The sequence below is a fragment of the Arvicola amphibius genome, chromosome X, assembly GCF_903992535.2.
Source record: "Arvicola amphibius chromosome X, mArvAmp1.2, whole genome shotgun sequence".
NCBI classification, from domain to species: domain Eukaryota; kingdom Metazoa; phylum Chordata; class Mammalia; order Rodentia; family Cricetidae; genus Arvicola; species Arvicola amphibius.
The window spans coordinates 131,520,321-131,546,663 of record NC_052065.1 but is presented as its reverse complement, the minus strand read 5'-3'; the positions used below and the strand labels follow the sequence as shown (position 1 = coordinate 131,546,663).

At 36.5% G+C, this 26,343-nt stretch overlaps 1 protein-coding gene across 1 annotated transcript in view; it reads right to left on the bottom strand.

The window, feature by feature from the left end:
- Aff2 (AF4/FMR2 family member 2) overlaps nt 1–26,343 on the bottom strand; it is a 482,794-nt gene that overhangs the window by 337,587 nt on the left and 118,864 nt on the right.

The following is a 26,343-nucleotide window of genomic DNA, read 5'->3' as shown; positions in this document are numbered from 1 at the left end:
GAAGGAGCAGCGGGTTGCTCGATCTACATCATCTCACACACATATGGACATAATTAAAATGATAAAAGTAAATCTTAAAAACTGGAATTATATATACTTGATCCATTGGGTTACAAGGCTCAGAAAATATTTACAGTGCTAGTCAGCTAATCAAGGAAATTTTTCTTAACTTACAATCCATGGGATGACAAACACTAGTAAAACTAGGATGTCATATTTAGTTACTCATACCTTTCAGGGACATTATCCATGACTGAGTTTGAGCATACTGTTTCTAGTTCTCAAAGTTCCCTGTATAAGGGTTCAATGTGTTTTAAATTATATTCATCCATTTGGATTGGCCTAATCTAACAAATTTTAACTAATTGTTTAAATATAAACAGATTTAGTTGACTTAATAATCTAATTTAAATGGCTTTAAATACAATTTTTCTCATCCAAAGACGTTATTGGAAATGAGAAATATATTAGTACTGTATCTGTACACTCAAAATCAAACAGCTTCAAAATTGTTCTATATTAAAATTTCCAGAATATTGGTTAAGGCTCATTATATATAATGTATAATTCTAATTACTCTGTGTTAAATCAATATGTTGAATGCTTACACCCATTTCAGTAGGATCTTCTATGATCCCTATTTTGTGGATAAGATATATGCATCCTAATGCCATGATTGTGTCCGAAATTGTGCCTCTCACCAAAGTTCACTAATTTCTGGAACTTCAGAATGTGACTGTGATCAAAGGAGGCTAAGAAGGAAATTAAGATCAAAGGAAGACATTGGGGCAGCTACTAATTTAACCTTACTGATATCCTTATGAGAGCACTTTTAAAACAGACACACCATAGAGAGCCAGCTTAGCTGTTAAGAGCAGTGGCTGATCTTCCAGAAGACCCAGGTTTGGTTCCCTTCACCCATCCAACAATTTACAACTGACTATAACTCCAATTCTAGAGGATCCAATGCTCTCTGATGCCCACAGACAGAAGGCATATATTCAGGCAAAACAATTATACACATAAAATAAAATATTAAAAAAAGACAAAGACACCCACGGACAGAAACACACGAGAAGACCAAGAAAGAGACTCTCAGAAGAAATCAACTCTACTGAAGGCACTGTCTGGGACTTTTAACATCAATAATTATGAGAATTTGAAAATTTTTTGTTTAAGTCACTAAAATTGTGATGATTTGTTCTGGCTTCTCTAAAGAAATTAATATGAACAGGAAGTGTCCTGCTTGGTACTATGGGGTGAGTATGGGATTCAAACTGAGACATTTTACTTGAGTCCATGCCATTATCTGCCAAACTACATTGGCTCTTAAATGCAATTTACCACCATAATGACTTATTATGTTGGAGCTAGCAGATTCCTGTTCTTAGTGGTGTGATGAAGGAAGACTGTGTCAGAGGGACTAATTCCACTGGTCCCAGAGCCAGCACTGCCCAGCACAGTGCTTCTGAGTAACTCTGACTCTTGTCTTCTTTGGACTTCATTTCACCATATGTCTAAAAAAGGGCTTCAGCTAGAGGGTGTCTCTTGTGTTTCAGTCCTGTGTTTCTACAGTCCACACTATAAGACAACAGGTTGGAGTAATAATTAGTTGAGTTGAAAACACAAAAGCTTTTTTCTTTTTTTTTTTTTTTTTTTTTGCTGGGTGACTGACTTATTTTCTTTCCAAAAACAATAATATTTTCCAATAGCCTGAAATATCTTCTTTCCAATTATTTTATATCACACCTGGTGAGTCTATCAAGTTTCTCATGGTGACAACTCCTCCTTGTAAACTTTAGTGTGGGCAATCAGCATTTATCCTCTAGAAGAGCTATGACCAAAGAAGACTAATGAAATCTCAGGCCCACTGATTCAAACACACCTTCCACCAGGTAAATCATGAAGCTTGGCTGAAAACAAAGCCCAATTCTTCAGATAGCATTTTAGTGTCCTGCTGTACATTAGGATGGAATTTTGTAGGTTTTGTATATATATATGTACAGACACACACACACACACACACACACACACACACACACACAGAGAGAGAGAGAGAGAGAGAGAGAGAGAGAGAGAGAGAGAGAGAGAGAGAGAGAGAGAGAGAGATAATTTAAAGAGTATAACTAGAGAGCTCACAAATCCAACATGCCAGGAAGAAAACTGTCTATTGATAATTTTTGTTTCTGAATAAGCTATCACACAAATAAGGTATTCTGCTAATAGTAACACATTAAGTTATTATTCTATGTTTTGGTTCTGAGAATAAGGATCTGACAGAACAACGACATCTACAAAGGATATCTATTCATCTCTGGCCCTCAGAATATTCTGTTCTCATTGTTGCTGGAATAAGCAGGCCAGTAGAATGCATGAATTAGGAAAGAAGTTCACTACTCCAATGTGGTCTTGAGGAGCACATAGAGTTAAAGCCTGTAGACTCTGCGACAGTTTTATGGCTATTTGATGATTGCACTGTAAATATTTCTATCTGTACATACTAAGGAAGCTTTCTGTCTACTAGACTGTAAGAACCTGAAAGGCAAGCTTGCATCTGAATTGAATGTCCACAAATAATCTATGTTGAAAAAGAACAGCCAGAAATTCCTCAGGATACACACACACACACACACACACACACACACACACACACACACGCACCACTTTAGAAATAAAATCTTTAAAAGGTAAGGGGAGATCGGGGGAGAGAAAGGAGAAGGAGAGGATGGGGAGAGCTTGAGGGAATGGGATGGTTGGGATGGAGGAGGGGTGGATGTGGGAACAGGGAAGTATATATCTTAATTACGGGAGCCATTTTAGGGTTAGCAATAGACTTGACTCTAGAGGGGTTTCCAGGTGTCAAAGGAGATGTCCCCAGCTTGTTCCTTGGGCAGCAGAGGAAAGGGTGCCTGAACTGGCCTTTTCCTATAGCCACACTGATGATTATCTTGCATATCACCATAGAACCTTCATCTGGTGATGGATAGAGATAGAGACAGAGACCCACATTGGAGCACTGGACTGAGCTCCCAAGGTCCAAATGAAGAGCAGAAGGAGGGAGAACATGAGCAAGGAAGTCAGGACTGTGAGGGGTACGTTCACCTACTGAGACGGTGGGACAGATCTAATGGGAGATCACCAAGAGCAGTTGGAATGGGACTGATGGAGCATGTGATCAAACCGGACTCTTTGAATGTGGCTGATGGTGGAGGCTGACTGAGAAGCCAAGGACAATGGCACTGGGCTTTGATTCTACTGCATGTACGGGCTCTGTGGGAGCCTTGTCAGTTTGGATGCTCACCATTCTGGACCTGGGGAAAGTTGGGAAAACCTTGGACTTCCCATAGTGTAGGGAACCCTGACTGCTCTTTGGCCTGGAGAGGGAGGGAGTGTGGGTGTGGGTGAAGAGGAGGGGAGAGAAGTGGGAGGACGGGAGGAGATGGAAATTTTTAATAAAAAATAAAAAGGTAATTCAGGTGAGATGGAGCCATCAGGGTAGGCTTTAATTTAGTGTGAGGCAGTGGAAAGTGTGAACTCATAGTACTTCGTTATGACTACTCTAGGAAACTAATAGAGCAAGAAATGTCACCGTTATTATGTATTGTTACTTTAAATAAATGTTAGGCACTGTGATGTGTAGGTATGAGAGATATAACAGGAAATAAACTTTCTATACTTCCTGCCATCAAGGAGTTTCTAGGTTATTGCAGAAAAATCAGTAACAAGCAATTAAAATCATGTGTGGCATGCTCAAGTTGAGCACAGATCACAAATGGGAGAAACACAGAAGCAGGGTCTTCACTTTATAAGTCTCACTGGAAATTGTGAAACATAAAATGAGACAGACAAGAGAAAATGTTGGCTCATTTCAATCAGCTGGAAAGCACCAGATGATAGAATGTTGGGAGAAGATAGGGAGTATAGTAAGGGCCAGGTCAAAACATATTTGAAGTCATGTGGCTTCTTTCTTTAGAAAATGGTAACAATAAAACCAAAAGTCCATGGTTGCAATATGGAAAATGCAGGGGTAAGATGAAGACAGAATTTAGAGGGACCAGAAGTAAGAAAAAAAAAGGTGCAGAAAGATGGTGAGGAAATAGGGAAAGTGACAATAGGATAAAGAAAGCAAAGAAGAAATAAAATAAAAATATCTAGAAAACAACCTATTATACACACTCAGCACATGGTAGGTTCATAATACACTAAAAAGGGGAGAGAATAAAATTAAATTCTTTACAGTCAGTTTCCTTTAGCCACTTCAAATGCTTGAACACCAGTACCTATTAAGCAGGTGGCCTATATCTCTCTAGCATCTTCAGTTGTGCCATGAAGTGAAAACACTGTTTAGAATGATACCAGGAAGTGAGAGAGACACAAGCTGCCGGTTTTAAAGAAGAATTAAACAGAAGGGAAACCAGAGGCTTAAGGATAATGAGCTTTTATCCAAGTACCAATATCATTTTAAGGAGCAAACTAAATATGTAGAAAACACTAAATACCATCAGTTAAATGATATTTGAAAATATGCCTTTCGACGTTTTTTCTCTAGCAGAAAAGTGCTGCTAAATCTTCTGCTGCTGCCAAATCAACACATTGATTTGAATCTGAATGACTCTCATTAGGAATAAAGAAACAAAGACACCTCCATATGAAAACTTCAGATTTTTTTTTGTAATCCAAATAGTTTGTTCTTGAAACATCTAAAACTTTAAATATATATCAAAATGGACCAAATTACTGGTTTTAACACTTAGTCTTGCCCACACATTTAAATAGTTCCTACTGAAATGTGATTTGATTTGGTCTGTTTTTAAACTTGTAAATCATAAGACATGGAAAAGGATACTTATATTTACTTGCCCCTGCTCCCACAGAAATGCTGATTATAATGCAACAAGAATATAGATAATTCACACATATAAATACAGGCAGGAGCTTCCCGTGCTCATCCCCATTGGAACGTAGTAAAACATTAGTCCCAAGTATGTCCATAAGCCAAATAGGCAAAACAAAACAAACAAACAAACAAAAAGCAAACCTAAAAATTACTTCTAAGTTGCACAGAATTCCAGTTCTCCATTTGACATGGATGTGTTGTCTTAAAGTTCAAATGGCCAAAAGACACTTAAAGTCATGTTCAACCTCCTTAGCAATCAGGGAAATGCAAATCAAAACAACTTTGAGATACAATCTTACACCTGTCAGAATGGCTAAAATCAAAAACACCAATGATAGCCTTTGCTGGAGAGGATGTGGAGTAAGGGGAACACTCATCCATTGTTGGTGGGGATGCAAACTTGTGCAACCACTTTGGAAATCAGTGTGGCAGTTTCTCAGGAAACTGGGAGTCAACCTACCTCAGAATCCAGCAATTCCACTCTTGGGAATATACCCAAGAGATGCCCAATCATACTACAAAATCATTTGTTCAACTATGTTCATAGCAGCACTATTTGTAATAGCCAGAACCTGGAAACAACCTAGGTGCCCCTCAATAGAAGAATGGATAAAGAAGGTATGGCACATATATACTTTAGAGTTCTACTTAGCAGTAAAAAACAATGATATCTTGAACTTTGCATGCAAATGTGTGGAAATAGAAAACACTTTACTGAGTGAGATAACCCAGACCCCAAAAGAGGAATATGGTATGTACTCACTCATAAGCCAATTCTAGCCATAAACAAAGGACATTGAGCCTATAGTTTGTGATCCTAGAGAAGCTAAATAAGAAGGTGAACCCAAAGAAAAACATATTGTTATCTTCCTGGATATTGGAAGTTGACAAGATCGTAGGACAAAAGTTGGGAGCACAGGGTGGGGGTGGATTTGGGGGAAGGGGAGATGGGGAGAGAGAAGGGAGAAGGGGAGTATTGGGGAGAGCTTGGGGGAATGGGATAATTGAGATGGAGGAAGGGTGGATATGGGAGCTGGGAAGAAGTTATCCTAACCAAGGGAGCCATTTTAGGGTTGGCTAGAGTCTTGGCTTTAGAGGGGTTCCCAGGTGCCCAAGGGGATTTCCCCAACTAGTTCCGTGGGCAGCAGAGGAGAGGGTGCCTGAACTGGCCTTATCCTATAGCCCCACTGATGAATATCTTGCATATCACCATAGAACTTACATCCGGCGATGGACGGAGATAGAGACAGAGACCCACATTGGAGCACTGGACTGAGCTCCCAAGGTCCAAATGAAGAGCAGAAGGAGGGAGAACATGAGCAAGGAAGTCAGGACTGCGAGGGGTGCGTCCACCCACTGAGACAATGGGACTGATCTAATGGGAGCTCACCAAATCCAGCTGGACTGAGACTAATGGAACATGTGATCAAACTGGACTCTCTGAATGTGGCTGACAATGAGGGCTGACTGAGAAGCCAAGGTCAATGGCACTGAGTTTTGATTCTACTGCATGGACTGGCCTTGTGGGAGATTAGTCTGTTTGGATGCTCACCTTCCTAGACCTGGATAGAGCGGGGAGGACCTTAGACTTCCCATAGGGCAGGAAACCCTGACTGCTCTTAGGACTGGGGAGGGAGGGGGAGAGGGAGTGGTAGGAGTGGGAGGGAAATGGGAGGAGGGGAGAAGGTGGAAATCTTAAATAAATAAATAAATAAATAAATAAATAAATAAAATTTAAAAAAAGTTGGACTGTGGTGACACATGCCTTTAACATCAGCACCTGCGAGGCAGAGGTAGGCAGATCTCTGAGAGTTTGAGGCCAGCCTGGTCTACACAGTGAGTTCCAAGACAAAAACTCTGTCTCAAAAAAGAAAGAAAGAAAAAAAGAAAGAAAGAAAGAAAAAAAAAAAGAAAGATGGAAAGAAAGAAAGAAAGAAAGAAAGAAAGAGAAAAAAGATAAAATAAAAAATAATAAAAATACAATATGTATGTGTGTGGTAAATATTGGATATGGAAACAGACAAATCTAGATTTTTTTCTAATAAAATGAAAAGGATTTGAAAACAAAGAGCTGTAAATTCTCAGTAACATTTATTTACCTTACATGGTAAAACTAATTTGATATAAAAAACATCAACAAGTTTATCCTATGAGTTCTGAAATGCTCCAAATATGTATGAAATTGTCAAGAACTCATCAGAATAGATACCATTACAGAAATCCAATAAATATTATGATTTTTATTAGTTTCCACAGATTCATATTGATTTTGTTAAAGTCATAAACTTCATAATCTTCATCACCAATATACTATGGATTTCTATCTCAGCTATTTCTGAAATTGAACTTTTTACAAGCCCTTTGGCTTTAAGTATCTTGAGGGGGAAAAACAGAAAAAAATTAGTTTGGGTGTGTGAGAAAAAATACATGTACTTGTACGCCTACCTGAACACAGTTTGTATCAAAGTACTGAAAGTTTAGAGTTAAGTTGATTTGTAATTTTAAAAAGGGATCATGAGATGATAGATGGGCAGGAGGGAGATATTTAGCAACCATGAAAATTAGTTTACAAAACCCATAGTGTTCCTTATATAAAGAAAAAATGTTATCTCTCCAATAAGACTTACATATTGTTCTTCCATATAAAGTTTATTATTGTCCTCTCAAGATCTGTGAAGAATTTTGATGGGATCTTTAAGGGGATTGCATTAAATCTATAGATTGCCTTTGGTAGTATTGCCATTTTTACTATGTTGATCCTCTCAATCCAAGAGCAAGGAAGATCCTTACATTTTCTGGTATCCTCTTCAATTTCTTTCTTCAAAGACTTAAAGTTTTTGTCAAATAGGTCTTTCACTTCCTTGGTTAGAGTTACCCCAAGATATTTTATGCTATTTGTGGCTATCGTGAAAGGTGAAGCTTCTCTGATTTCTTTCTCTGCTTCCTTATCCTTTGTATATAGGAGGGTGACTGATTTTTTGGAGTTGATCTTGTATCCTGCCACGATACTAAAGGAGTTCATCAGCTGTAGGAGTTCTTTGGTGGAGTTTTTTGGGTCGCTTATGTACACTATCATATCATCTGCAAATAACGAAAGTTTAACTTCTTCCTTTCCAATTCGAATCCCCTTGATCCCCTTGTTTTGTCTTATTGCTATTGCTAGAACTTCAAGTTATCCTCCTGGATACTGGAAGTAGACAAGATTGCCGGACAAAAAATGGGAACATGGGGGTGGGGTGGGATGGGGGGAGGGGGGGATGGGGAGAGAAAAGTGTGAAGTAGAGGATGGGAAGAGCTTGGGGGAATAGGATGGTTGGGATATAGGAAGGGTGGATATGGGAACAAGGAATTATATATCTTAGTTAAGGGAGCCATTCTAGGGTTGGCAGAGACTTGACTCTAGAGGGGTTCCCAGGTGTCCAGGAAGATGCCCCTAGCTAGGTCCTTGGGCAGCTGAGGAGAGGGTGCCAGAAATGTCCAGATCCTATCACCATACTCATGAATATCTTGCATATCACCATAGAACCTTCACCTGGCATGGGATGGAGAAAATGACAGTGCCCCACATAGGAGCACCGAACTGAGCTCCCAAGGTCCTGATGAGGAGCAAAAGGAGGGAGATCATGAGCAAGGAAGTCAGGACCGTGAGGAGTGCGTTTACCCATTGAGACGGTGGGACAGATCTAATGGGAGACCACCAAGTCCAGTTGGAATGGGACTGATGGAACAGGGGACCAAACCGGACTCTCTGAATGTGGCTGACGGTGGAGGAGGACTGAGAAATCAAGGACAACGGCAATGAACATGAACTCTACAGCATGGACGGGCTCACTGTGAGCCTTGTCAGTTTGGTTGCTCACCTTCCTGGACTTAGGGGGAGCTGGGAGGACCTTGGACTTAACATAGTGAAGGGAACCCTGATGTCTTTTTGTCTTGGAGAGGGGTGGAGTGGGGGTATGGGTGGAAGGGAGGGGAGGGAAGGGGGAGGAGGAGGGGAGGAGATGGAAATCTTTAATAAAAAAAGACTTACATATTGTAAAGCTTGAGACTTTTATTTGATATTTATAATACAAAATGACTTGCCTTATTTCCTAAGAGTCACGTTCATAGTTACCTCAAATCACTATTCTTGTTAATGCCTGTAATTTGGAGATAAGACCTAGAAATCTCTATGCAAAAGCTATATATGGCCCTATATATTCATTTAGCCTTATCCAATTTTCATTGCCATGAGATGGGCACAACTATGATGAAAGTATTTCTAGTTTTGTTTAAATAATATAGGAGTTATACAATTCAAATCATAAAATTACATTTGGCAAGGCCACTGTTTCTTTATCCTTTTTCCCTATCCCCTTCTGAAGGCCGTAATACCAAAACCTGAGGTAGACAGGGAGCCTAACAAGAACACTTGTCACTGCCTGAGACTGTGGCACAGGGCAAATTGGCCCATATTAGTTTTTAATTCTAATTTGTATTTTAACATGGTAAATTTTCACTCTTGTGCCTACAGAAATGTTAATACTCTGATCTGTCTAGCTTGGTACCTGTTCTAAACTTTTTCAATCTTTTCTTATATATATGAGAAACTTTTGACAAGTACATTGATTTCCAACTAGCAGTTGAAATTAAGAACTATTATTCTTTTGAAATATAATATAAATAATGACTATGAAAGAATTGAGTGTAAGCAAACCAATGTTAGAAGATGACAATGTTAATCAAAGTGAAGACATTTCCATTTTGAGTTTATTTTTCAACAATACACAAATGCAATAAAGATGTGGTTCTTTCCTTCTACCTTGTGACTTCAGGTGAGAGAATTCAAATTTTCCTGACATTCCACAACATTAGCCACAATGATTTCATTTCTATTTCACCAAATAATTGCAAGTGTATTTCCATTTAGCTAGCCAAGTCCTTGTTTTGCATAGTTATGTTTGCAAACTGACTCTTAAAATTTGATACTCTGTCCTAACATTTAGAGATGTTCATTGGTATAGAGGTGGCCAGACATATGCTTGTTCAAAGTTGCCAAGAGTTAGTTTTATTCTATTTATTTTGCATGTGTGCTTTGTTTGTGTATGCATATGCATTTGTGCATGAAAATATGCTGAGGTGTGTGAATGGTGGTCCCGGGACAACTTGCAGGAGTCCCTTATCTTCTTCCACCATGTGAGCTTCAGGGACTAAACTAAGGTCATCAGGCTTGGCAGCTAACACCTTTGCCCTCTGGTCCATTCTGCTCACAGCTATTTTGAGTGGTTACAAGAATCTGTGCTTTGAATGGAAGGTCCAGGTTATAAATGTGGTCTTTGATCACTCACTTATGCATGATTCCTTTATCTGTCAAATTTATTACATACCCTCTTAAAGTCATTTTAAAGAAATATATATCTCCTGACAAAAGCTCTCTGGGATCCCACATAATCTTGTATGAACATGTACTTTTTGAATCTGAAGACACAACGTTAAAGCTAAGCCAAAAGTTTCCTCCAGAATTAAAATTGCTGGAATTTGCTAAATACAAAGAAATTAGAATTCAAAAGTCTGCTTCTTTAGTGGGAATCATTCTGATTTGTGAAGGCCGATTAAACTCATAATTATTTTATATCCTTAATGATCAAACTCTTATTAAAATATCCTCCCTGCTTTCCTCTTCCATGATGATGCTCTTAAATATTTTATTGCTTTTCATATTTAAATTGTTCACACACCTATGCCATTTAACATATCAATATAGGTTTCTTTAGAGTAACTTGCAAGAAATTAGGTATGCCTAGAATTAATGTACACTAGCAACAAATTCATATGTTCTACGCAGCTTTCCTCATCTCAAAATCCAGTGTTTTGAAAAGGAAGATATACCAACAAAAGTCTGTTAGTGCTAAAAGTGAAAAAAAAACAAACAGTGCGGTTGCCACCTTGACCAGGACTGGACAAAGAATTTTGGTTCAGGGCTTGTTATGAAAAAGAGTGTGTTATATGAATCATAGCCTATTTGCAGAATCTTACAGTGTAAATCTGTACTTAATCCTTCTTCCACGGAGAAACGAAACATGCCCCTCACCTAATACCAATGCTACATGCTCATTGGCAAGATTACCACAACAGCAACCCAGGTCTACTCCAAGTTCTCTAGTTCACAAGAACACAAAGGAGTGACGTTCATATGGGTCACTCTGGAAGTTCAGGAGTGTGCAAAGCTAGAGCTCAAAGCACGATGGTTTAACCAATTCAGTAACTGAATGCTGTGGAAATTCATGTTCAAAGAAAATATATGCAATTCTGACTGAACATGTAAAAATGTCTTGAACACTCTACTGAAGATATGTGAAACCACCGTACATGTACAAGACAATTTAAAATTTGCACAGCTTGTATAGCACTTGTGCATCTAGAACCTTAATAGATCCTCAGAGCTTTAAAAAAAATAAATCAAGGATTATTTCTCCCTCTGACATAGCTGACATGTATTTTGCTTGTAGAATAGATGTAAATTACTCAGTATATAGGTAACTAGCACAAAATTCAAGAAATACAGCCAAGAACAGTTAGATAGTAATAATTCTCTGTTAGTCTCCCCACTATCTCACCAGAAATGCAGCTTATTAAACTACATAACCTCCCTTATTTTTAAACCTCTAGATAATTTGTCCCTCTAATAATGAAAATGGGATTCACACAATTTGCCCGCATCATTCACTGTTTTCTGATACAGTCTACAAATACACAACGCTTACAAATTGCTATTTATCAAAATCACCAGCATTTTAGAATTTCTCAAGCAAAAGAAAGAGAAAAACAGCTTACTTCAATAACAGTTTAAGAAGCTTCTTATTAGTATATGATACAATATAGAATGCTAACTCTTTGTCCAGCAAATTACAAGTATTATGTTCTTTAAAAAGTGATTCCTTTCTCATGTAAATAAGCACACTTTGGTAAAGTACTATATAGATTCTAATCTTGCTATATCATTAGGTTTGCCTAACCATCCATCCATGCAGCCACCCAGCCATTTTTACTTCTATGAATCAAATACCTACTGTTTGTTTCATTTTTGACGAGATCTCCTTGCTGCCCTCCAGGTCTTGTGTTTTACCTCTTTCTCAGGAGTGGACTGATCTGACAATCTTTGATTTCTCTTGAATCCCAAGAGACTAAGGTTCACATGACAATTGACAGTGGTCCATGGCAGTGGGGGTCCTTCGGTACTTTCATTCAAAGGACATTAGATGTCAAGAACAAGCTTAGCCCACATAGTGTGCGTGCCAAAAGTGTATTCAAATAATTACACATTTTATTTTGGAGAAAATAACTACAAAGCAATGAATAGCTCAACGGAAAGCTTTGTGTATATAATGAACATTAATTCCACCACTTTTCTTAAAATTGGGATTACACATTTTAAGCGTAGGAATCAACATGTTTACAGTTTACAAAGCAATTCTGAGTCACCTGTACAATGACCAACTAAAAACTTGATTTTAAAGCTAACCACCCACTGTTGCCTTCCTTTAATTTCCTCACTAAATGTCATGTTTACAAAGCTACCTATTTCATTAGTTTGTATAACAACTGCAATATATGTCATTTGCTACAACCCTGTTGTTATATATGGTTTTGTGCATGCATGTGTGCATATTTCTGTGTAAATATGCATATTTTTACAAAAATGCTTTGAGAGTGTTACAGTGTAGGGAGCTTGTTCATTTAGGTGGCTAGATTAGACCCAAAATAATCACACAGAAACTGTATTAATTAAATGACTGCTTGGCCCATTAGCTCTAGCTTCTTATTGGCTAATTCTTATATTAATTTAACCCATTTCTATTGATCTGTATATTACCACAAGTTCGTGGTCTACCAGCAAAGTTTCAGCACATTTATCTCTGGGGGTGTCTCCATGGCATCTCTCTGACTCCACCCTTCTTTCTTCCAGTCATTCAGTCCAGTTTTCCCCGCCTACCTAAACTCTGTCCTATCAATAGGCCAAGGCAGTTTCTTTATCATTAACCAATAAAAGCAACACATAGACAGAAGGACCTCCCACACCAACAGAGCTCTTTGTTGCCCAGGCTGGCCTTGAACTCCTGATCTTGCTGCCTCCACTATCCAAGTGGACCATCACAAATCTTCAGCCATCTATTGGTAAATCAGTATAAACCATGGAGAAATCCCTTAGGATGGTAGCAGCTGTGCTTGTAAAGTATGAAATTACAAAGCTTTCTGATAGGGAGAGTGAAATAATATAACCATTAATGCGACATTTTATAACATTCTAATATTCCTGTACATGTATACATCCATGCATGTATCCTTAACCCACTAGGATTAAAAATAACTAAACACTTGGGCTTGCTTTCTCTTTCACTTATTTTAAGAATTCAGTGTTGGTTTATTTTCCCCAGTTATTATCTCTCTTAGCATTCATAATCTTAACATTTTGAGGAGTATTTAAAATCCATACTGATATTGGATAGGACAGCATGGAGAAATGACATCTCTAAATAATAGTCTTGCAATGTAGCCAATTCCTTTGTCCTTGCTGGAAATACATAGAAACCTGGCAGGTATTGAGAATAGTAAAATATATTTGGTGTTTGACAATGTGACTAAATGATTCTTATTAACACACTCAGTGTCAAACTGTCTGAGAAGTTATTGTTATGCACATTTCACATAGGAGGAAACACACTATAAGAACCTGAGAAACTTGCCCAAAGCAAGTGACTAAAGAAAGTAAATTAAGATGTTAATATGGCTCTGCTTCATGTCAAAGTTAGAAATCTTCCTGAATACGATTGTGTCAAGTATCAATGCACAGACTCTCTGAAAGAACCACAGGTTATCTTCAGGAAATCTAAAACATTGTCTTGTATTTCCAGTTTCTCTAGAGAGAGGATCTAGTTAGTTTATGAACATCTTAAACAGTTCTAAGATTCTGGAAGTTTATGAAGGGCCATGTCTCCTTCTACTGCTTTAAATGGTTCAATGAGGTGGCTATACTTCCCTTAAAATATCCTAGATCTACATTCATCCTTGTTGACAGAGATTGTGGTGGCACAGACTTTAGTATAAGAGACCACTTCCAAGTGGATGGCTGTATCTTATAGGCTATTGGCCGAAGGAGCTGAAGGAGCTCCCACAGCACACACTAGATCTACTTTACAGCATGCATGCATCTCTTGCTCACTTGGGCTCCCCTAGCACTGAAACTCTAATAATTAACCTTGCTTTGGTGTCATATGTGTATGTATCTCTCCCTGCTATGCACAAATTTCTTAAAGCGAGGATATGACTATTTTCAATATTTTCTCTTTCAAATGTATGGTATCAAGTTTTTCAAGTAGAAGCTTGACAAAAGCCTACTGGTGTTGACTAGTTCATTTAGTAAGTTGTTTGAATTAATAAAACTGTGCCTGGTGACCCCAATACTCTCTCTGAAGGTCAAAGGAGTCTATGGGCAATCAAAAACTTTAGATTAAGAAGGCTTTGCATATAATAGTTTTATATTTTTATCTTGTTATCACACTTCCTATACCTATTTTCTTGTGATTATTGTCTTTGTCGCATATATATGATGACCAGGAGATTCATTCAGTTATTCATCATTTGTTTAATGAGAATTTTCTATGTATCATTCACTATAACTGAAATTGGAAAAAAACCTTGTCTTCAAAAATTTTGACCACAATAAGGATTAAAACTCTATTATGTATGTTGATGTTATCAATATTAATAACTGGATGAATAACTATCAATATTTCCAGGAAATCACTTTTGTTCATCATAATGGCTGAGAACAGTCTAGCTGTATTGCTCTCATCTTTGGGAATATTGATTGTCTTGGAAATATGAATGTTTATTCAGAATTATACTGCTTATTACATTTATAAACTAGTTTCACCTAATTGAAATCAGATGTCACAGATATGCCTACCCTAGTGAATAAAATGATAAACCTTGTAATTAAACAACACACAATCCTTTTACACACTCAGGATAAAAGATGACAGGAAAAATGATAAAATGTTACTTTCATAAGAATTAGACTAAAGCTGGGAAGTGGTGACACATTCCTTTAATCCCAGCACTCAGGAGGCAGAGACAGGCAGATCTGTGTGAGACCAGCCTCGTCTCAAGAGCTAGTTCCAGGACAGGTTCCAAATTTGTTGTTGTGGGCAACAAATTGCTACAATTTGGAGAATGGACAGCAAATGGTTAAACACAGAAAGACAGATAATCAATATGAATTTTATCTTGCATGGAGAAAGAAAAACAAACAATTATATATTGAGGTTTATTTTTTTTTACTGTATATGAGTGTTTTCCTACAGGTATGTATATGCAACACAAGCGTGCTGAAGCAAAAAGAGAATGTTAGATTGTCTGAAATTGTAGTTATGTGTGGTTATGAGCCATCATGCATGTACTGGGAATTGAACGCAGATCATCTGAAAGAACTATAAGTTCTTTTAACCACTGAGCCATCTCTCAAGCCAATAGAAGTTTACCTTTACATGAGAGAAACATAAGGTGTCTAGAGATTATCCAGGTGAGGTGGAACATGCAGGGGTTGGTAATGAAAAGTATAGCAAGGTTCCAAAGGAAATTAACCCAAATATAAATTCTAATTAATAGAATAAATAATGGTTTACAAATTAAATGGGGGTGCAAAACCTGAACTGCAGAATAGCAGTAAAAGTAGAAGAGTTATTTCTAGCTCTAGACCCATATTCTTCTGATTTATGAATATGTAATTTTCAAAACAGTTCAGTTAAATTTTTTTAACTTATACCATTTTGACATCACTAATGGGTTGTCACTAAAAATAACAGTAAACGTTCCTTAACAGCGAACAAGTATGGCCTTTGTTTGTTTTTATACAGTTTTTATATGTGTATAGTTATATGGTTTACAAATATATTTATCTACCTATGTAAATCACAAAATGAAAGATATTATAATTAAAACTCACAAACTAGTTCCATTTTTCATTAACTTGTTCACAATGTAATATGTCTTTTAATAGTCAAGAGTATTACTATATAAAGCATAAATTATTGTTATGGGTTTTGATGAACTCTGTTTCAGAGATGAACCATTGGTCACAGGATTCACATAAACAAAGTGGCAGATCTCTTTCCACCCTTTTTTACTCTCTCTCTCTCTCTCTCTCTCTCTCTCTCTCTCTCTCTCTGTGTGTGTGTGTGTGTGTGTGTGTGTGTGTGTGTAAGGCATTGACCTCAGTCTTTTAATCTTGTTACACTTTAAAGGTAATTTCAAGAAGGTTTAAAAACACACAGTAGCTATGGTTTTCTCTCTTCTCTTAAATGACAGGAAGGTTGAAGTCAAAACACAGATGTAAGATGTTTTTTTAATATGGCTAGGCTAATATGTTTCCAAGAATAGACCAAACAAAGAATTAACATCTGTAGCCTCAAGGTGTGCAAAATGGTCAAGTGTCATGACCTACTTGTTTCTGAAGGAAGTGTTTTGGGATCAAGTTTTTCCCTGTGACTTTTAAAGAATCCCTAGTAAGAAATATGCAGACTAAAAACATGAGAATATGTTGTTATTGAGCCAGTAAACTTTGTGCAGTTCTTCCAGTATCAAGATACTCTCATTCCATAAACTGAGCCATTATTATTACCACCACTCCCAAGGACTCACTAAAATGATGGCTCAGCTTTCTGGGATACTGCATATGTATATTAACAGAATACGAGCTATTTTTAAAGTATTGACTTTTCTTTCTTCCTTTAACTAACTTCCTGGACTTGGGAGTAGAGAGCCCAAAGTCTCATTGTATAATTAGCTGCCAAAAATGGCTTTAGTGAAACCTTCTACCTGCTTTCTAGATTCTCCATTGCTAAAAGTGACGCTCTTATCTTCCAAAGTCTCCAGGTTTATAATGATTAAAAATAAGAAAATATATAGGTAATAAAGAGATAATTTCAAACAACTATATATAGGAGTGGATTAGTAAAACTAATCAAGCACATCATAATTTATTTCCCCATGTCAGAAAATTACAATTCCAACCCAACAAACTATGGACTCCAAAATATTATACACTTAATTATACTCATTTTTTCCAGCTTCCACTACCAAAAGTCCATTGATCTTAGCTGGAATTCAATAACCATATATATATTGTATCTCTAAGGAAGTAGAGCTAATGCAATATTTGAGATAAAAATATATAAAAGGTGAAATAACTCTATATTACATACACCAATTTCCAATAATATGATTTCTCCCTCAATTTTACATCAGGTGTGTTGAGGGTGAGTACAATGTCACTCTAATGCCTCATTCTAAGCCACTTGAAGACAGCTTCAGTATAAAGGAGAGAAAGAACAAAAAAAGAAAAGAAAAAAGAAAAATAACAAAGGTCACAACTATCACTGCAACTAAAAGCCCCCATTCCCATGACTTTTAAAGAAATATCCAGCATAATTCCTAATGTTTATAAACTACTATATAATCCTTGTGAGAGGAGTTATTAGTTTCTCAGTGGCAATTCAAAAAAGTTGTTTGTAGGAAATAAATTCTTTATGGATACATAAAATATGTTTTTTTTCACATAGCTTTACACAAGGAGCACTGTGTAATGATTAATATAACAACATTAAAAACTATGACATCATGATAGCATGGTGATAAAAGTAATAAAAGGAGAAATTTGCCTACTTTGTAAAGATCTGAGTATCAAGAAAAGAATCTTCAATAATGGAAGCACCACCCACTTTTTGTTCTACTGCAACATCATTTTATGTCTCTCTTCTAGCTTGCTCTTAATAGCCCATCTAATTAGCTACCTAGTCCCATTGAACCAACCTTAAAAATCTATCTCAGAAATAGACTTAATTCAAATTGCTACCATTTCTGTCCTAGTATATTCTAACAGCTCACTCAACAGATCTCTTGTTTCTAATCTTGGTGGCCTTTTCAGGCTTTTGACCCCCTTCTTCCCATTCTTCTGCCAATTACCTTTTAAAACACCATTGACCAAGCTTCAATCTGATACCCCTAAATGGTTTAATATCTTCCCTTATTACCAAAAACTGACACAGTACTCTTGAGTCTTTCAGCTATTTTCCCTTAGAACTTCTCAAAAAAATTGCTATGGTTCATGACTTCCCAGCAACAGCATTATCAGGCCTACTTTTAACTTGCTCTGTTTTCAAGAAAATGTTGGTGAACCCTAATTCAGATCTAGCACTAAAGGTTATTTACAAAGATTTCTGGAAAACACCTCAGAAAGTGCTTACAAGCCTCTCGCTCCCAGAGAAAATCAAACACACCCTTTTCCCCCACGTTACTAATTATTTTTTCCATTTTTTTTTCTACTATTTTCCCTAATTGAAACTACCAACAGTGATGCATTCTCTAGTTAGGTTTCTAGCTCCTTAGCATACTACCTGGAATCAAACAAGTGGTTAATAAAACTTTATTGAATGAATGAAAAACAATAAAGGGTAAATGAAAATATAGAATCTATACAATTTTTCTTTTAAGGAATCCTTCTACCAGTGCACATGATTCATTATAGAAGAGTTCAATGAAAAACTTGAAATGTGTTGTGCTGTATGTTTGTTGGGAAATTTTTGCCAACTAACATTTAAAAGGATGTTTTATTCTATATATATCTGAAACATATTATTGATTGTGACTAAAGTCTCCATTGTAAGACCATTCTACCTATAAACCTTGATTGGGAAGGAAGCTTAGATTCTTCTACTTTCTCAGGAATTTGAAGGCTACATTTATTCCAATGAATATGCATAGTCTCATAATGACTACCTTATCCAGGAGAACATTCTGATCAGTATCTTGGGCAGGTTTTCATGGAAATAACCTTGGGACTTCTCAGAGAAAACTAAACCTTCCGAGTATGCTTTTTGTGAAGTCCTGGTGAATACAGAAATCCTTACATGGAAAGATTCAAAGAACAGTTGTACTTTCAAGCCAACACCATTTTTTTACACAGTCTCCAGTAATCATCATGTGGTATTCCATATGAATATTGAGCCCTGAAACTATACAATATGGCATCCAATACTAACCTTTTAAAAAAATTATAACACTTTTAAAATTCCATTATGATCCCCATTTGAAGCAATGAGCTGCCATGATACCTTTGTATCATAGGAAGCAGGGTCTTTTTGCAGTCCATTTCAGGTGGTTAAGACACAGTTTTCTTTTTCCATCAACACTTGCATTACTCAAAGCCTTAGCTCAACTTCTCTTCATCCTTAAAACCTTAACTAAGAAGTTCTTTTTTCCTACTACTATTTCACTGTATACCACCTAAGAACCAAACTGTTTTTATTCGCACAGGGATTTTCTGAAGTAGGCAGTCTATCACTTTTCAGCATTCCTTTATACAGTGAGACTCACCTACTTATTACTTATGAAAAGTATGGAGGGGGGACTCTGCCTATTCCCTGCTAAGTGCATTTATCTCTACATATACAATTTTAAATTTTACTAGTCTTTCATTTGCATATGAATTTTATCTTAATATTTGGATTTCATCCATAGATATCTTGGTTGTTAGCTTTGCTATTTGGGTATACTGCTAAAATCATCCTACCAAAGTGACAAAGACTCAGAAACCTTATGAACCAATAAAATGTTCCCTAACAAGTTGTATCATATGTTACTCCTTTAGAAATATGGTGAAAACACAACTTCTTAACATGTTTGTAAATGAAAAACACATGACATTAAGCTGTAATATCACGAAAAGTGTTTGTTTCTTATGATCAACTTCAGACCTTTGGAATATGAACCTAGCAAGGGTACTTTATGCTTAGCTGAATTCAGCTCATTATATCCATGCTCTATATGATAAAAAGTTCTTTTTACCAAAGTAGCTAATGTATATACATTCACTATATCTTCCTACTAAATGTCATCAAAGAAGAAATTGACATTATTTACATAGGCAGGTCCAGCATGGTCAACTGTGTTGACCCTGGCTAGCTGTTGTGATTTTAATCAAGGGACCATAACCTTGGTTTCTTTTTAAGAGGAAAAACAAAATAATGGCCATTAAGGTCTTGTTAAGACTGGGTCAAGAAGAGACCTTGTATTATAGCAATAGCTTTTGTTTTTGTCATCCATACTGTAAACTCAATCTGGCAAACAAAGCATACTCAATTTTTAAAATAATGGTTAATTGATGGAGGAGGGTCATCTGTCTATGTGTTACTTTCATTGATTAATAAAGAAACTGCCTTGGCCCTTTAATAGGACAGAAAATTAGGTAGGCAGAGTAGACAGAACAGAACTGTGGGAGAAAGAAAGCAAAGTCAGATAGATGCCTCAGGCAGCTGCCATAGCTCTCCTCTCTGAGATGGATGCAGGTTAAGATATTTCCCGGTAAGCCACCACCTCGTGGTGTACACAGATTACTAAATATGGGTTAAAGCAAGATGTGAGAGTTAGCCAATAAGAGGCTGAAACTAATGGGCCAGGCAGTGTTTAAAAGAATACAGTTTCCGTGTAATTATTTCAGGTAAAGTTAGTCGGGTGGCCAGAAGTGGCCCACCGCCTCAGCACTACAGTTAATTAAAGATTATTTCCTTTCACAGTAATTACAAATACTAAACAGACTTACAGCACCCATAAACAACTCTACAACTCATCTCTTGAGCCCTTTGTATTTACTATTTGAGTGGAATCAATATGGTATCTACCTGTCGATTTTTTTTATTCTTTAACACAGAATGAAAGCCATCTTTTTAATGGCTGTCTCAGAAAGTACTGAGCTAATCGATGTATCCAGTGATAACAGCATTATTTGGAACACACATAACAAAGGCTTATCACTTTACTGTATACTGAACCTGTCAAAATATTTTCCTGGACATAATATGAAAATAGATGTTCTCTGTTCTCCATTATTTTAGTGGGTAGTAACAAAAGGATTAGAAGGCTATTTGATGAGTCCACAACTTAATGATTTTGGTTGAATGCTTTTGTACTATATAGTTATTATTAAAAAGTTGAAATATAATAATTCTCTAGGCTTAATTTCAATTGATTCCTCAAATATGCTCAGTTGCTCACATTTACCTAATCTCAGTAACTCCTAGGTTATTATAAAAATAGTAATGAGGAATGTGAAGGACTATATGTCCACCATTCTGTCCTCTTGTGGATAATCTTGGAAAATGGGAAGGGACTGGATAAAATTACTTTAGAAAAAAAATAGAGCTGGGCTTACCTGGGAAGGAGAAATATACTGCCAGTGGTCTACCAAGGAACCAGTCTAACAAGAGGTCAAGTAAGGTAAAACCACTCTCCAATTGACAAACCAAAACAATCCAGTAGATCCCAAGTGCCAGTATTACTCATTGAAACACCACATATTCCCTCACAGAAACATTTGCTTATAGCTATCTTCTAAAGAATCACAAAACTTAATAAAGTGTGATGTTTTAAGTTTTATCATTGGTAATTGTGATAATCATATTTGTATAATATACCTAAAGTTATATTATAAAATGAGGATAAAATAATCTTTTGACTTATTTTCAATCAAAAAGAAAATAATAGAAATAACATTGGATTTAAAAACAAAGAATGCCAAGATCAATGAATGGAAAACAAATGTTCTTTTAGCTTTGAAGACTGGAATTTTGATATGGCTGACAGTTTTCAGGAAGCTGATAGCTACAATTACTTGTGTATAACATCAGGAAGGAAAGGAATACATGTGAGAAAAAATAGGACCTGAAGAAATAAGAAAGAGAACAATCAGGAAACCAAAATTGTGTTAATGCCAGTGCTTCTCTGTACCACTGTTTAACTAGTTCTAATAAGCAAATGAAGGGAGGAATGAAACGAACAAAGAACAAGGATCCACATTGGAAGAGGCATTCTAGCTTTATCTTAGCAAGACCTTTAAGATAGCCCCCAGTGGCAGAGCTGCAGTTTAGAAAAAAAGAAATGTGATGTTCTTTCTTATAAGGAAGTAGAGAACAAGCACAGGGGAACTCAGAACTTCAGAATTCTATGGGAAACTAGCTTTTCATATACATCTTAAATTAAAATAGACTTACATAAATTTCTCCCTTCCCTTTCCTTCTTTAGCCCCTTCACATTCCCCTCACTCCTAAACTGTTACCCTCCTTTACTTTGATTATTATGGCTACATACATCTATATGCATGTGTGCGTGCATGTACAAATGCCTAGGCTCAACCAACTGTTCATTTTTGTTGGTGGTTATGTGTGGTTTCACGGGATGACCAACATTCTATGAACAAACAATAAGGAGGCTCATTTTAGCATTTTTAGAGTTCCTCAATTACCAGTGAAGCCAGGGAAACTGAAGTGTGTAGGATACAATTGTATTCTGACATCCACACTGCCTATATATTCAAGACAAAATAGTGTTCTTTAGCCCTATCTCACTTTAATCCTACAAATCTTTAATTATAGACAAATATGTCTTTTCCAGAATAAGTCCACCATTTTAAATTATCTTCCAACTTTTATATTCCATTATTTCCATCTATTACTAATATGAATATATATGACCTGCTATCCAGATTTGTAATTGTATTTAACATTCAAGACCAAGGTCAAAGTCTATCTCTCAATCATTCTCTGTGAAACTCTGCCTGTATAGTCCTATAAACTAGTGTTTTATAAATCTGGGCAACTATTCTAGGAATGGTATATGGTTCTCCTCAGAACGCATTTTCTAATAACTGAAAAATAGCCATGTTAAATGACTAGTCTCTTTTCATCTGTGTCTTCACACAAAACACAAGGGGATTCTTTACTCTTTCAGAAACTCTGTTTGACTTCCTTCATTTAGCTTCAACAAACCTTAAAGTGAAGAAAAATATGAAATAATGTATTTGGGAAAATGAATGTGAATACCAATAAAAATGATCCAATTAGAAAAAAAATTATTCAAAAACATAAAGAAGCAAGCACCAATATACATGTACAGAACATTCTGGATTCTACACATCTATGCACAAATGTTAAGTTTGAAGGCCTTTGGCCCTTTCTCACATCCAGAATGTGTAAGACCATATAAAGTATACCTATTCCTTTCTTGTAAGGTTGATATTAGACCACTTATAGCTGAGGTTGAAACTTTATTTATTTTAATAAGAATAGGCAACAACCACATGATGCACATCCAGTGAATACACATAGTATATGCTGCAGACAGCAGAATTGTGGACTTTTAATCTTCAATAGAACTACCTATCTTATTTCCATATAGGTGGCAGTCACTGCCATACTATCAGTGGTAAGATTCTAGCATTCTCCATGGTACTCTCAGAAGTGATGAGAGTTTATCACTCACTACATGATAACTGAAGCTAATTATACTCACAGTGATCACTGACAGTGCTTACTGTCACACACTGCACAGGATATAAAAAAGGAGGCAGAATTATGAATGTGAACAAAATTTTACAGCTAAGTGATGAAACTAGTCAGTCATTAAAGTATATCAGTTTCCTTAAACTTTTGTACAAGCTTCCTGGTCCTGAATCAATCGGAACCTTAGTCAGCCTTAAACCATAGCCAACAGCAGCCTCTGAAGCAAATCACCCTTTAGGATGATATCACTCTCTCTGTTAGTGCCATATTTTTCAAAGGTTATTTGAGACACTTTATATAAGTCCCATTTTAAAGAACACCAATAAGAAACTGAAATTACAACAAAATGCAAAGCTATCTATACCAGCATATGTTTGTCATAATGCAAAAAATAAAAGCAAAAACATAAAACCAAATATTTGTAACAGAATCATATATAAAGTTCTACTTATCAACAATTTTGTTTTTAAGAAAACAAAATTTGTAAACAACTTTCAGTTTCCACTGGGCATAAATAAAGCTTTTATTGTTTTCAGATTCAGTTTCTAAAAATCCTTCTGGACACAACTACATAGTACATTACTCATTTTTAGTAGCATGGAATGTTAAAAAATAAGATGATGTTTTTAAACAAAAAAATTATTTGCTTAAATTATATGCTCCAATTGGACAGTTAACTTTAGGCCATATAGTTGGTTGGACTTTTTATCTTCTTACTGTGGTATAGAAATTATTCCTTCCAAATATAGATCTAAATGAACATGGGCACACACACACACATGCACACACACACACACACACACACACACACACACACACACAAATATATAAGTTGTTTAAACAAAAAATTTAACTTCTGAATATGTGAAGATTATCATATCTGATTATTTGTATATGTTTGAGTGGTATCTGTTTTCTGGTCATTTAATTTTTCTTGCTTTTTAACCATGGCAAACAAACTTCACTAAAACATGTCAGCTTCCTGTCACTAGATCCAGAGAAAAATTGCAAATGCTTAAAAAATACTGAAATTGCTCTGTAGATAAGTCTTTAAGGTAATAATTCAAAGAAATACTGCAACCCATCAAAAATAGCTGTACTTACTAGGGACCCAGAACCTACTAACTCACATTCTTGGCACTGTGCACTGGGTCTGAATTCTAATGCTAAGTGCTTTTGAAAAGTACATCAGGATTTAATAGAGTAAATTTTCAGGCTTGGTCAAAGTTTTAGCCACATAAATTCCATTATGTTCAAAGCTCCATAATGTTCCACCCTGTCTATATTTATGTCCACATTCCTATCTACACCCTTCTAAACTCTCTGTTGGGCTCTCTAATGTCTCAGTTTCTTTCCTCCTATTTTGGATTTTCACATTGCCCCTCAAATATGTTTCTTCCCCTTGGCTTTAGTTTCCTAAGCTTCACTCTCACCCTGTTTGAAATACCTTGAGACCACTATTTTTAAAATAAACACTCTCTTCACTGATCTCCTATCATGATTTTATTGCACCCGATCCATTTTCTAGGTGAAGCTTTTCCAAAGTCAATTTGAATCATCACTCCTTGGATAATCATATCCAGAGAAGATGACAGCTCACTCAGACACTTTGAAAATATTCCTCTCATTGGTGTATTGGGGAAATGAGGAAAAACCATGAAGTCATTTCTGAAACTGGGTCAGCCATTTTGTGAATGTGTAAGAAATAGGATTACAACAGAATGGATCTCACTGGATGGGTGACCTGTCTCTCCATTAATGAGTTATGGATCAGCCTAGCAGACTGTTCATGCAGCAGTGCTACTTGCGAGTCAGTACCGAGCAATGCCACTGCTACATAAAAGAGAACAATAGTAGGTACTCAGGCAAGGGAAGAGTCCTATGATATTCCAATTTCCTATTAGCCTCTTCTTTCATAGCATATCCATATTTTGTTTTTATATTAAAACTCAGTATTAAGACATGCAGTAGGAATTAAGTTTAAGATTCTTTGGTGACTACATAGTAGAATAGAGTAAGGCATAGGCAGAAATAATATAATTACGCACAGCTGAGGATACATTTTTTACCAAACAGTTGCCTTTGTTCATTAAAGGAAATGTGAAGTCAAAGTGTGAAGAGGCACAGACCTGGAAGGAAGAAACCTGGACTTATCTCGGAAAGTAATGACAATGCAGTAAAGAATCAAAGGAAGGTACTGACTTGTATACAGAGGGTGGTTTGGAAAAGACATGGGACAGGAGTCAGTGGGTAGTTATGGATGGTCACAGCAATCCATAGACAAAGGTACCAAGTGTAGAAATGAGGGGGCAGATCAGAGAGATACATAGGTGCAAGCTTGACAAGCCTTCATGAGTTATAATACAAAACCCAAATCACCTCAAAATGAGATAATATCAAAATGTGAGTCCACAAAATACAACCAACTGTCCTAGGCCTCTCTTGCTTTGTGTTTGTATTATTCACCAATGTCACCACATTCTCTAGAGAGAATGAAAAAAAGAAGAAAAGATTAAGGCCTTACTGGATCATACTTTCGCAATTTAGACAGTACTGACTCAGAATGTCTATCAATTCGGGCTGTTGATTAAGAGAGTTAACATGTTTTCTCTCTCTTCAAGCTTCTAGTTACCAGTTACAGAAATTGAACCTAAAGGAAGTGACTTCTTAGACGCCATGTGATTGAAAGGGCAGTGGGCAGCTGTTTCCATGAGGGCTATCTCAGTATCCCTAAGACCCGTCTTAATCGTTGTCTATTTATTTGTTTGTGAGAGGCTATATGGAAGATATGGAAGATAATATTAATCCCTTGTCAAAGAATACCCGTGTAGACACACTGAAAACATTAAGGGAGTGTTCACAATGCCTTGTTGTGTTAGGCACTGAGTGTGGTGCTGTGTCTTTGTACTTAGAACACTTGGGCTGTGGTGGTGGAAGGATCAGGAGGTTTGGCTCCTTTGAGGATTTGATGCCAACCTGGGCTATGTGGGTTCTTGTTTCAAAGAAAAAATAATGCATTGATTCTAGAGAATGCTACTATTTTGTACATAATTTCACTACAAGATTAGTTTCTAA